Source organism: Aquila chrysaetos, chromosome 14 (genome assembly GCF_900496995.4).
Source record: "Aquila chrysaetos chrysaetos chromosome 14, bAquChr1.4, whole genome shotgun sequence".
Taxonomy (NCBI): Eukaryota; Metazoa; Chordata; class Aves; order Accipitriformes; family Accipitridae; genus Aquila; species Aquila chrysaetos.
This window is the reverse complement of record NC_044017.1, coordinates 32,413,861-32,426,994: the sequence shown is the minus strand read 5'-3', so window position 1 is coordinate 32,426,994 and position 13,134 is coordinate 32,413,861. Positions and strand designations below refer to the sequence as shown.

The following is a 13,134-nucleotide window of genomic DNA, read 5'->3' as shown; positions in this document are numbered from 1 at the left end:
CTTCTGCTGTTTATAGCCATAGGAGATAGCCATGGATAGAAAGTTTCACATTTCCCTATGGTTTTTGCAGGGCAAGCGCATGGCTTTATTACCTATAAAGGAACCTTCTGTCAGCAGCTTTTATGCTTTAAAGTGGTTTTAAAAGTAAAACATTTTGGAATCTCTCATAAAATACTCCAAAAAAACTTAAGTATTATAAAATTTGAGCTATATAAGGCATAAATTGTAGAATATAAAGTCTCCAATGTATATACATTTTTAATATTTTATTGAAATAAAGGCAAAGGAAAAGCTTCAGGGATTATATTATTGGACCAGCTAGAATAGTCAACAATAATATATGACTATGGTTCTGCAGTCCTGTGATTCTCAAGCCAGACAAGTTTGGGACTGACAGAGTCTTCCTGTTTCCTTCAGTATTAGCCTGGCTCTGATATTTCCATGGTGGTTTCACTGAATGACTTCGGGTTTGGTTTTGGTAAGCTTGGCCAGCTGAATGTGCTTGCTGTGTGAGCAACAGTGCTGGCACCAAGGAAAAGTTCCCTCTGCTCTCAAGAATGGCAGTCCAGTATTAAAGTTAATTTCCATTTCTTAAAACCAATGTAAGGAATATTCAGGGCCTTATTCTTCCTTTCTTGATACTCCTACAGACAGATTTTGCCTATCTGCTCTTTAAGTCAGTATCAAAGGGGCTAACAACATCTTGGTCTACCTCCTTCCTTCTACGGAAGATTGCTATCCGTATATGAAACTAACACAAAAATGCTCATACAGGTACAGCTGCTTAGCATATGGAAACAGCTGTGACACACCTTTCCTGTCATCAAGAGAATGTGAAAGTCTCCCTCTTTTCCAGTAAGCAATATCTGTTATTTGCAGACATACCAACAAATATATAAACTATATTATCCATCTATGTATAATGAAACTTCAGGCACAAAAATAAGAAATTTCCAGTAGTATCAGACAAAGGTGAAAAAGAGCTCTGCTGTTTTGGAGGTATGAAATCTGTTAAATGACCTGTGCAACAGCCAGTTTTAGGAAGCCTGCGCGGCTGGTAGGTTGTGCGCTCAGAAGAGGGTTTGCTGCAGATTTGGTGACATGGTGTAGCCAGACAGCCCCCTGTTGGCTGGATTGTTGTGGAGGTTCCAGAAAAGTGAATTCTGCTTGAATTCAGCAATTCGCTGCACTCAACAAGCTATTTTTTTCATTCCCATATCACCAATAAAGAAAATGGGGGGGGGGGGGGGGGGGGGCGAGAATGTGTGCACTTGTAAAAAAATTACCTTTGAATCAAGTTTTTTTTATCCCCCTTGTGTATAAGATAAATGTCAAAGCTTGGTTAAGTAGAGTATCTGCACTCAAGTTTCTTAATGTCTATAGAAGCTTATTTTTAAAGAGCTGCAGTGAAAATGTAGAAAGGGTACTTTGCCCTGTGATCAAAATTTAAGACTAGCATACTTTAATATCACATCTGCAGCCTGGCTAATGCAAAGTATTTAGATAAACTTCTGTCAAGAATGCAGGTAATGGATTTTAAAACATAAACGTTTGTAAGCTAGCAGTGAACTAGCCACGTACAGGCTCCAGCCTTATTTAATGTCTGAGACTCTCTTGCAGGCATGTCTATGAGAGCTTCTGCTATTTAATGACGTACAGTTTTACCAAGAAGCTTGGCGTTTTTTTATTCATGTTCGCTTTGCTTTAATCTGTTCTTCTGTATGTGGCTTAAGCTGCTACCAATGCAGCTAGCTGCTTACTTCCAGTTTGTTTTTTTCCCATGTGTTAAGAAACCGAAAACCTTGTTCTTCAAAAGAAATAAGTGTCTAAAATACTGGAAAATTGAAGGACATGTGTAAGGTATTTTGGCTTTTTTGTTTGTTTGTAAAGGGAACCTAAAATCTGCCTTGCAGTGGTCACTGTATATCCGTGTGGTGATGGAATGCTGTGGGTACTGCATGAGTGTATGCAGGCAGTTATTGTCTAGAATCTAATGACATACCCATGCTTAAAAGGCACTGTGGTGGAAATGGGTGACCCAAGGAACGTTTCCAGGAAGAACTCTGTCTCAGAGACACAGGATCTTCTGCTCTGAGATAAACAATACAGAGGTGATCTCTTTCTGCATCAGGTATGGCCTAAGTTATAAAAGCTCATCTTCATTTGAAGAACTGGATTTGTGGCTAAAAATCCATAGCTGTAACAGGAGTAGAGAAACTGATGGGAGAATTAATCCTCTGCTACACCACAGAACAGAAGACTAGCATGATGCCGAGGAAGCCAAAGTGCTCAAGGACTCTTTTTCCCTTTCCCCCTTGGTACACATAAAGAAGTCAATTGTAATCAGATATTTTAGAACAGTTGGCAAAAACAACAGAGGGTAAGGATACATGCTGTGATCGAAGAGGGGGAATGGGAAAGTCAGGGAAAGACCAAAGAGCTGCTTAAAGATTGCCATGACTTCTTAAAATCCATCGGAAGGGTTTAAGAAACTGGCTGAAGCAATCTCAAGGTGAGGGGACTCTTCCACGAAACTGAAAACCTGGGTTTCAGAAGCTCGAGGGGATTCAAGTTCATATCTCCTGCTTCCGAAGAAGTGCCCAGTGGTAAGTTGCCCACAGATGTTCCCCATCTTGTTAAATCAAGGATATGTGCAAAAAAGAATAGAAGTCACAAACCAGTTTTGTTCAAAGGTTGTTGGCAGTGATAACTATTACCGTTAGCAGATGAAAGCAAGCTGCAGGTAGGATTTCAAAGGGTACTGGAGTTTGCTTTTATTGGACTAACTGTGCAGTTCCTTGCAAGTTCCATATTCTTTTCCTAAGATGTTTCCTGAAGTAACAGTAAAATAAGCATACAATAAATATAAGTACCCATTAAAGCTTACTAAAGGAATACCTTATGTTTCCAGTAGATGAACACTGAGATAACTGAATATTTGTGAATTGCATCACAGACCTCTATTATGCCAAAGTTCTGGTTTTTATTGCTAAAGAGAGCACCAGTAAAGGTGGCTTTAAGCTGCTTTATGCTCCTACTTTCTCTAAAGCTGCTGAGAAGGGAAAGCAGGGAGCAACTAGCAGCATTAAAGAACTTCATGGCTGTTCAGCAACCAGCAAGGGGATTCACCTCTTCCCTCCTTCAGTCTGCCGTCAAACTGTGTTCTTTTTTCTATGTTTGAAGAGGCTTTTTGAGGGTTTTTTGTCAGGAGGGTTTACAATCTCCCTCACCAATTAGTGGCATTGATAAGAGCCTGTTCTGGGTTGAAGATGATTCAAATAATCTATCCTGATCAGAAAAATTACACCATTTTTCCTCTTCTGAGGCGTGGTTACTTCATTTCCAAATTAGGCTTAAACTTTAGGACTTCTTCACGGTTCTTGGAGTATCTGTAATTTTTATTTTGTTCAAGCAATTCTAGCACCTTGGAACATACAGGTTACTTGCAGAGCTGTGATGCTGTGATCCCGTTATTTTATGCTTATTCAGTATCAAGTAAGCTTATACTTACTTGATAAGTAGCCTGAGAAAGGCGCTACCTTACGCTATGAAAGTATCTCAGTTTCCTCTAAAACTGCACCTTTTTTTTAGCTATGAGCAGTTGTCCAGAGCAGGAGGTATTTTTAATGGTAAGGGACAAATTCTTAGCTGTATCCCTATTTTTTTCACATTTATTTCAGAGTTCTTGTGAAAATAGCACCTGGTCCTGGTGATTTATAGAGTTTGAGTTTCCCAGGCTGCCAACAGGCTCTTCCTTCGAGACGTCTAGGCCTGGTGAAACTGCCCCGATTCCCCATAAAGCGTGTCCTTGGGATAGGAATTTCTCTGTCACCCTCTATATTAAAACCAAATCATTTATACTGAGCTTCTTTACCTTTGCCGATTTCTTTCAGCCTCCTCTTGGTACTACATAGACAAAACCAAAAAACCTCCTGGATTCCGATATCTTTAAGAATACTTGGAATTCTTCCCCACGTGTCGCGGTACATGGGCACCGCGTGCGGCCGTTGGTACCTGCGCATCTGATTCTCTTGTACGGGAGAACGTTGTTCAGCAGCACCTGAGGAGGGAATAACTGTGGGTCTTTGTGCAAGAGTGTGTTCATCCTGCCGTCCCCTCGGTCGTCAGACTCCCGGTGGCTACGAATAGAGCTTCTCGTTAGCCAATGTTATACCAGGTAGTCTTTTATTTATACTTACATACTATATATGCGCTATAATTTATACTTATATGAACACTTAAATAGCTGTTGAGATTGGGTTTAGCTTTAGAAATTGTAGCATTTCTGTGATTTTATTTTTTTGGTTTGGTTTGGTTTGGTTGGAGAAACTGCTTTAGCCTAGGAGGAATTCCATATGGACCCCATGAACGAGCACAACCTCCCCAGCATTCACTTACTGCGTAACCTAGTGGTGCCATTGAGGACTGTCCGCATAAGATACATTTCACTTGGCTTGACGAGCATCACAGGAATCTTCTAAGAAGGCTGAGCAAGCAAAACATCTTGCCTCAAGATGTCACGAGTGCACCTGTGATGCAGGCACCTGGCCTCTGGCTCTGGTTTGCCGGAGCAGAAACCCTGAGAAAGAGCAGAACTCTTCTGCTGTTCCCACTTCTTGCCCTAGGCTGTCAGCAAGTCTCCGAACATGGCTAGACCTTGATTAGAGGGTGACAAGTAGCAGAGCATTTGCAAAATGGATCCTGATTTTCTCCTACGTAAATCCTTCTGAAGTTAAGCATAGCTTAAACCTGGGAACACCAGGCTGTTCGATGATGCAGAGTTGGAATTATCTCGGGTATTTCATGGTACGTGGTCTGCAGTTCTTAGATCCCTTGGCAGCCGTGATGCTAGAGCAGAAATTACCAGTAACAATGACACCAAAATTAATTTTGGCAAGTTCGAATCCTCTTTGGATCTTTCAGCTGCAAGCAGACAAAGCAATTGTTTTGGGTCTGGCTGGGATGGAGTTAATTCTCCCCGCAGCAGCCCTCCCAGTGCTGTGCTCCGTGCTGGTACCTAGAAAGGTGTTGGTAACCCACCGGTGGTTTGGCTGAGCAGGGCTCGCACAGCATCAAGGCTGTCTCTCCGACAGTTCCCCCCCACCGGCAGGCTGGGGGTGGGCAAGATCTCGGGGGGGGACACGGCCGGGACAGCTGACCCCAACTGACCAAAGGGATATTCCAGACCATACGGCATCTGCTCAGCAGTCACAGCGAAGAGAAAGGAGGAGCGGGGGGGCACTCGTTATTACGACGTTTGTCTGCTGGAGCAACCGCTACGCCTACTGAAGCCCTGCTTCGCGGGAGGTGGCTGGACATTGCCTGCTGATGGGAAGTAGAGAATAAATCTTCTATTTCCCTTTGCTTTATTAAACTGCCTTTATCTTGGCCTGTGAGGGTTTTTCCATCTTATTTTCTCCCACCCCCATCCAGCTGAGGCAGGGAGTGGTAGAGCAGCTTGGTGGGCACCAGTGTCCAGCCAGGGACAACCCACCACAGCAATCCCACACCCCGCTGTCAAATCGTGCTGGGAATCACCCCTTTATAAGCCTCCAAGGATGTCCAGCCTTCAGTATTGATTCAACCGTTCTCTACTCTGCTGCTACTGCGAGATTGTTTTCTGTAAGTTTCCAGCATCCTGTAGGACTAGTTCCATCGAAAATATTCCTGTGCTCAGTCAAAACCAGAAGAAAGGTCCTTCTGTAAGGTTCTCTTTGGCTGGACATCCTACGCTAGGTCGAGAGGTCAAGTGTGGTTCATATTAGGGTAGCGTACAGAGATGGGACCTTCCTGCATTCTTCAGCATCTCTACATTCTCATCAATGTTTCTTGAATGCCAAGGGTCCTCGAGGTGCCATCCAGACCTTCCAACTTCAGCTTTCAAAGCAAGCCTATGTCACCAGCGATCATAGTAGCGTCCGTGCCCACGTTTCATTCTGTTCCTCACCACAAGGCAGCTCCCGACTTGTTACGTCCATCCAGTGAGTACAAAGCCTTCAAAGATCCGATCGGCGACAGTTCTACTGAATACCAAAGCCATTACTGAATGCCGTCGGACTAGAACGTTGTCTCAGGACAGCCTTCTCTGGAAGGAAAGGTGCCTCCAGCAACAGCAAAAATTGACACCAAAAGAACCAACTTCCTTGTGCGTAGCAGTTCACCTGCTTCTTTCAGCAACATGGTAGAGTGTCTGAACTGTTTGATCTGGAACATTCGGGATGTTTTAAAGTTCTACCTTTTCCTTTCAACCACTGAAGTGGTTTTATAACAGGTTAGTGCCTACCAGCCATCACAGAGACAGATGTGTGTATTCCATTTTAGTCACTCATTGACTCCATTCTGTCCCAGGATATTTTAATGAGAGCATGTTAGATCATTAGTAATATCACTTCTTTTCCTACAGAAAACAGATCCCGCTTTCTCTTTCAAAAAGGGAGAGGGACAGGCGGTAATGACTCAGTCCCAGTCCAGTGTTTGCTCTGGCTGTCCCAGATCCCAGGAGATGTGAATCCATACATCTGAAAGGTCAGATACGGAGCAATGTTTTCAGCTAGCATTTCATTAGCAGGTTAAAATGCCCAGCTCTGAGCTTTCGGAACAATTATGTCCACACTGTTCCCCACCCAGCCTGAAGGAAGGAGCTGTGTAGGCAGCTGTGTAGACCTTCCTGTGGAAGGTCTTTGTAGCAGGAGCTATTGCCTCCAGTAGAAGACCTGCGTGCTTGTCACCGCTTGTTCCAGGAGAACAGAAATCCACATAGTGATCTTCTGCACACAAGTGTCCCTGTGCCTGTTTGTGCGTTTTCCAGCCAAGTTCTGCAGAGAATCTCTCAAACAAAAGATGAGTCTAGCAAAAAGATGATCCTTTGCCCATCCTTTTCCACATGTATCCATAGAGATTTCGTGTGCAAATGAACACCAGTGAACTCTGGATTGCACTATCATGCTACAATTGTCAAAGAAAACCCTTAGTCAGTAACAGCAGAAAACATCGTTAGCCTAACCAAAGACGGGAGAAGGATCTCAGTTACATCAGGGGCCACACAGTTACAATTTTTCATTTACATTCTTGATATGACCATATTAATCATTAAGCCATTAATGTGTTCCAGGGATCCACAGTTGACTGAGCCATCTTCAGAAGATAATGTTTTGAGCAATCATAGGTAGCAAAGGAAAATAATATGGCTTAAGGATTGATTTGCAAATGGAGAAAACATAACGTAAACCAGTCTGTTCCAGAAGATACATTTCCAGTTTATGAAAAATTGGGAACTTACTAATGGAGTTACTGCTCACCACACTGCAACTGGAATTGAAATAAAGGCCACCGACAGGACGTGTCCAGTAAGTAACTGGGAGGCTTATAACCCCAGCGCTGCTGAAGGAATGCTGGTGTGCTGATCTTCAGAGTTTGTCTATTCAGCCACAGAAGGCTTAGCTTCTCTTTCCAGACGTGAGGTATTGATGTGATTAGCCCATCTTAGGTCTGGATCCTGCAATGTTTCACTTCATAGCACAAATGCAGGAATGATCTCTGAGAGAGAAATTTTGTTCTTCAGCTATGTAAACTTATCAATGTAAGATGTTCTGCCGATCCACTTACCTAACACATTGGAAAAAAGAAAATGTCCCTATATTCTCATGAGCGTTTAAGTTTCCTACCTAAGTCGTCCTGTGCCTTTTCCACTTTCCTTTAGCAGCTATCACCCACCCATCCATTCACCCTTGTAAGATCTGCTTTTCCTTGTCTGGTGGCGTTGAAATTTCTGACAGCTCTGTTAACTGTTCTCCCTTCAATACAGTAAGTTGTGTCTCTGGTCCCACAAAGGCAGTGACTCTTTCCAGCCAGATTTTATTCCTTAACTCCCTCTCTGTAATGGGAAAGAAGTGAGTTTGCCACCTTCTGTGGATCTCTGCCTGCCCTTATCACATTGCCTTTTCCCCTATTCCAGCAGTGACCAGGCCGAGGAGTGAGCTGAAGACATGGTAAAAAACCCGCAAAGATTAAAGGACAGAAGGATCAGCATGCCTTCTGTTTATTGTTGAATACAACATTGTAAATAAAACGGTATGTCAGCAATTATTTTATTACTCAGTTTAGTTATCACTGGGGAACAAAAACAAAAACCATAGACGAGTCTTTTCAGAAGGCCCTCAATGAAAGCTACAAACGGCCTTTGAAATTCAAAGAAAACCGAGTTCCTGACTCCAAAGTACTAGTAAAACCCCAGACTTGGTGTTTCCAATCTATTGCCTTGTTTTTCCAATGGAGAATCAGGATGGAACAATGTTGCAACGTTTAATTCTTCACAGTTTCAGCAAGCACTCCCCTGACTGGTGCAGCCGAAACTTGCTTAGAAAGCAAAGCCCTAAATTCATTCTCTACAGCAGACTCGTACACATTACTGTTTCCAACCTTTAGGGCTACATTCATCATCCTTCTGACCAGAAAGAAGCCACCAATTATTGAACCATTGCGTTAGAATGGAAACGGAGTAGAACTGGAGGAAGGATTCCTGGAAAAATTTGCACGTCAGATCACACTTCAGGGGGTTATTTCAGCAGAAACTACATGATGGTCTAGAAAACTGACATTCCCCTTTTTTTTTTAATAGAAGTCAGATTTATTTGTATTTTATACGATGACTAGTGATTTACATCCCACCCACCCATTTGAGAATATTCAGGGCTCCAGGCATATCTCCAGCCGGTTCCAGACTATTCAAATCATTGTTGGTCCATCCATTTACTAGTCACAACAAGGCCTTCTGTGACTAATTATGGCCTGACTGCAGCAGGAGAGGCAGCTTCAAAGAATGGGAATCTTCAGACGCACTAGCAGTTCCCTTGGTTCCCAAATTCTTTATTTATGTGGATTACATTGAGCTGACAGATTTAACTGGGCTGTTGAAGATATGGTCAAAGCAGCAGAGTCACTCCCTTCCCTTTTATTGTTTTCTGAAGACATAACAGTCATACGCATCTGTCACTAGAGAGAGGAAGTTCTCCATCACTGGACTTCATTTGGGCTTTTATATGCTGTTTCAGTAGCATCTGGGAATAGATCAATATAATATTTGGTAGGGAGTTGTATTTCCTCGTGATGCACTGTAAATCTTTTATTGTAGATACTCTCACTGTTTATTGTTGAAAATCAATAAAAATAAACCTTGTAAAGTTAGAGCCTGGCAATGGTTCAGCACAAATCAGAGGGAAGGAGTAAGAGGCAATGAGTCTCCCTCCCCCTCTTGGCTAGCTCCCAGCTTGTTTCCCAATGAATATTCAATAACACTTTGCAGCAATCTGGGAACAAATTAAAAAAAAAAAAATTATTCAAAGTTATGAACACTTCGTTGTAATCTCAAACAGGACTTCTGATCCACTTCGGCGGCTTTCCGGTACTGAATTCAGCTGTGGATCAAAACGAAGTATCACCCAGATTGTGAGTTGGATATACCTTAGACTTACCCCCTCCAGAGACAGACAAAAGCACATCAGCCTTGCTCAGCTCAGATTAAAGGAGTTATTTTTGAGCATTGGAAAACTGGAAACTACCCAAAATAGGTAAAAAGTGGGAGCAGCCCAATGTGGAGAAGACTTTCTCCAAAGTCAGAAGTTACTACCCCTTTTTGCAAGCCTGTAGAAGCCGGGCAGGATGCAATTGCTCCAGCATCCTTCTTTTGCCCTAGGGCTATTAATTCCTCCTATACTGCATCTTAGGGTGGAGTCTTCTACTATTTCCATGAGATTCACTTATGCAGGGAAGTGAAAAATGATTTGGAATTATTTAGTAAAGGGGAAAACTTCCCAGTGCTATGGCCAGCACTAAGAGATCATGCTTTTTTAGCCTAAACATGGTATCAACTGCAATAGCTTTATTTAAACATCTATTCTTAATCAATTATACAATCTTATGAGCACTGACTGCAGAACCTGTAAGAATGCAGTGACTGCACTTCCTAAAAGAACAAAACCCCTCATGAATTGTCATATCGAAATCAATACCCAGCAAACAGGAAGATACTTCACGTCAGACTCTCTCCTTCCTGGTATCAGCAGATTACTGAACAATTTGGGTGGTAAATAAATGACATGTCCCCAGAAGAGATAAGAAGGACATAAGAGAACTTCCCAGTGTGTGAAGAAGCAGACAAAAAGTTACTTAAAAGCACAAAAATGTAATCAATCACTATGAAAGGAAGTCGACACGGCGCAAGAACGGGGGGGAGGGAAAAAGGGTGCTGTCTCCGTCCTGTCGGGCTATCCGACAGGCACCACAAGACTGCTGGTAAAGCCCTTGACAGCCTTGAATATAGAAATACAGGATGAAATCCAACTATAAAGGAGGGAAAAGTGATTAAAATAGGAAAGCAAATATAAGACAAATGAGGTGGTGTCTTCCTGAATTATCTGCCTTTTGCAAATCCAGCAAGCTGTCGCCTCTTTTTAGATTATCATCTCCTGCTGCCGTGTACACTGCAGTCCGCGTAGGACAGAATGATGGTGTTACCTTTCTGTTTAGTTTCCTTTCCCTCTAGTGATCTTACAGTTCTGGCAGTCCGCTTCTGTGTTAAAAAGCAGAAGAGAGCTGAACTGCTCGCTGTGAGCGAGGGAGAGGGCTGCGCCCAGCACTCCGGCAGTGAGCTTCCAGCATCTTGGGCAGTGGGACAGTTTGCACACTTTTGCTGAATCCAAGGAAGCATAAAAAGGCAAATACAGCAGTAATTTACTGAAATCAGCAGATTTTGCACCTTCCCAGGAAAAAAGAATTCTCTTGAGAAGGTTGGCAATGACTTGGCTCATGTTAGGGATCACACATTCCAACTTCATTGGAAAAAAATGTCTAAATGTTTCAAAATCCCATTCCTATTTAATCAAAAATAGAGCTAGATGTGAGCGATCAGAGCTTCTGCTTCTGTCATGTGTAAAAGCATGACCATGTCACCTACAGTACGCTTCTAGACCAGCAGAGATCGTGTTGTGAGATTACTAGAGTTGACTTGCCCGCCAAGATTTGGGTGAAAGTACTCAGTTTAACACACAACCTGGTTTTGACCAGAAGGCTTTTAAAATCACTCAGACTCGTAGCTAACCTGGGCCCTCGGCAGCCAAATTCACTTCTACTCGTGCAGCCGTTACCTTCTGTGGAAACGCACCAGCGTGAACTTTCTGCGGCTGATACACCACACAGTCCGCCCTCTGCTGCATCCCTGCCTGTTTGGGACCTCAGAAGGGAAGGCGCAGTAAAAATATTGGCCACTACTTCTAAATAACTGCCTCAGTGCCTGCGGGACAGGCTGCATACCACTCCGAAGGGGGCACGGAAAAATTGCCATCCTGGTTCAGTAACACTTCACAGTAACATGAATAATCTTGCAAGGAGGAGGGCAGCAGCTACCCAGGCCAGCTGGAGACCCTCCTAGTAAATTGATGCGATTTTTGCATTCATTTGTCTGAAAAAAAACATACTTTCACCCCTTTCTCCATGACTACTGCTGTTTAGTCGTAGCTTGCTACACCACCTGTAGCTCTTCCATCGCTGCTTCCACTCTCTGTATAAAGAAATCCAGGGAGGCACTTTCCTTTGAAAAACCAGCTTAATACCAAATTATCTTCAGTTAGAAGTCCTGGTTATCCTACCGGTCTCAGTCAGACACTTCCAACAAATTTCTATCAGTTTATTGACACGCACACACACTCTCAAACTTATTTAAGCAAACATCAGTTAAAAAAAAAACAAAACGAAAGCGTTGTATAAGAGCCTAGTCACGTTCTCTGCAGGTGCACAAGTGACATTCCAGAACTTTGGGAATCCAAACTTGCTGACAGTCACGTGCTTCGCTTCAAAAAGACGCGTAGCCTCACAGTGCGGCATTACTCGAGGTCAGGGTAAAGCATGTATGGTTCTTTACAGGACAGGAACTTGCACTGGTATATTTTTCCAGAGGCAAAATATTATATTCACAGAATTATGTTTGTCCTGAATAAAAATTAACCCACAAGAGGAACAAAAAAGTGTTCAGCACTAGCCCATCACAAGTTGTTACTGAAGTGGTTCTACCAAATACTCGTTTTGCCAAAGCCATGGAGCATGAGTGATGGCACAGGTTAAAACTCCAGGGCTTTTTAAAAATGGAAATATTTCACTTTATTTAAAAAAAAAAAAGTAATCCAAACTTCAATTGTTACAGTGGCTGCTGCAGCAAGGAAAATAAACTCACTACTTCTGCAGCAGGTGAAGTAGCCTAATTTTCTTACTACAGGGGGTTCTGAAACTAGTCTCACTTAGTTTACACTGCTGCTTTCAGTGATCATTTAACATGTGATGTTCAAGTCTTTTTTTTTTCCTTTCCCTGCAAAAAGTTGTCACTTTTGTCTTGTGTTTCTTGCTGTTATTGGTAAGTATCTTCACCAACAATATTCACAGTCACTGACTCACTCAGTACTCACCATTATTGGTTTCAGTTTTATCCCAGTTGGAGGAATGGGAACTTTTCTGGAAAGTCAGTCCATGGACCTCAACATGAACTTAGAAAACAAGTAGCGTTGTCTTTGTAGGACAGCAACCTGTCGGGACAGTGATCCCATACGGCTGGTACGCTGTCCCACCTCAATGCTGCCATCAGCAGCCTGACATCCAAGGCCACCGTGACAGGTCTCCTGACACGGACCTTCACGGAAGGTCCTCGCCGCATCACAGGCCAGGCCAGGCTGGAAGGCACCTCGGAAGATCACCTGCTCCAGCCTTCCGTGGGTGTCGCGGTTTAACCCCGTCTCGTGGGAACTCAGACCCACGCAGCCGCTCCCGGTTGGGATGGGGGAGAGAATCGGAAGGGTAAAAGTGGGAAAACTCGTGGTCTGAGATAAAGACAATTTAATAGGTAAAGCAAAAGCTGCGCACAAGCAAACCAAGGAATTCATTCCCCACTTCCCATGGGCAGGCAGGTGTTCAGCCATCTCCAGGAAAGCAGGGCTCCGTCACGCAGGACGGTGACTTGGGAAGACAAACGCCATCGCTCCGAACATCTCCCCCTTCCTCCTTATTCCCCCAGCTTTACATGCTGAGCATGACGTCGTATGGTCTGGAATGTCCCTTGGGTCAGTTGGGGTCAGCTGTCCCGGCTGTGTCCCC

At 43.3% G+C, this 13,134-nt stretch overlaps 1 long non-coding RNA gene across 1 annotated transcript; it reads left to right on the top strand.

The window, feature by feature from the left end:
• The first annotated feature begins 733 nt into the window (after positions 1 to 733).
• On the top strand, positions 734 to 3,689 carry LOC115350780. The gene is made up of 2 exons (XR_003926608.2): positions 734 to 855; positions 2,016 to 3,689. It is a non-coding gene; the product is annotated as an uncharacterized LOC115350780 (long non-coding RNA).
• The last annotated feature ends 9,445 nt before the right edge of the window (positions 3,690 to 13,134 follow it).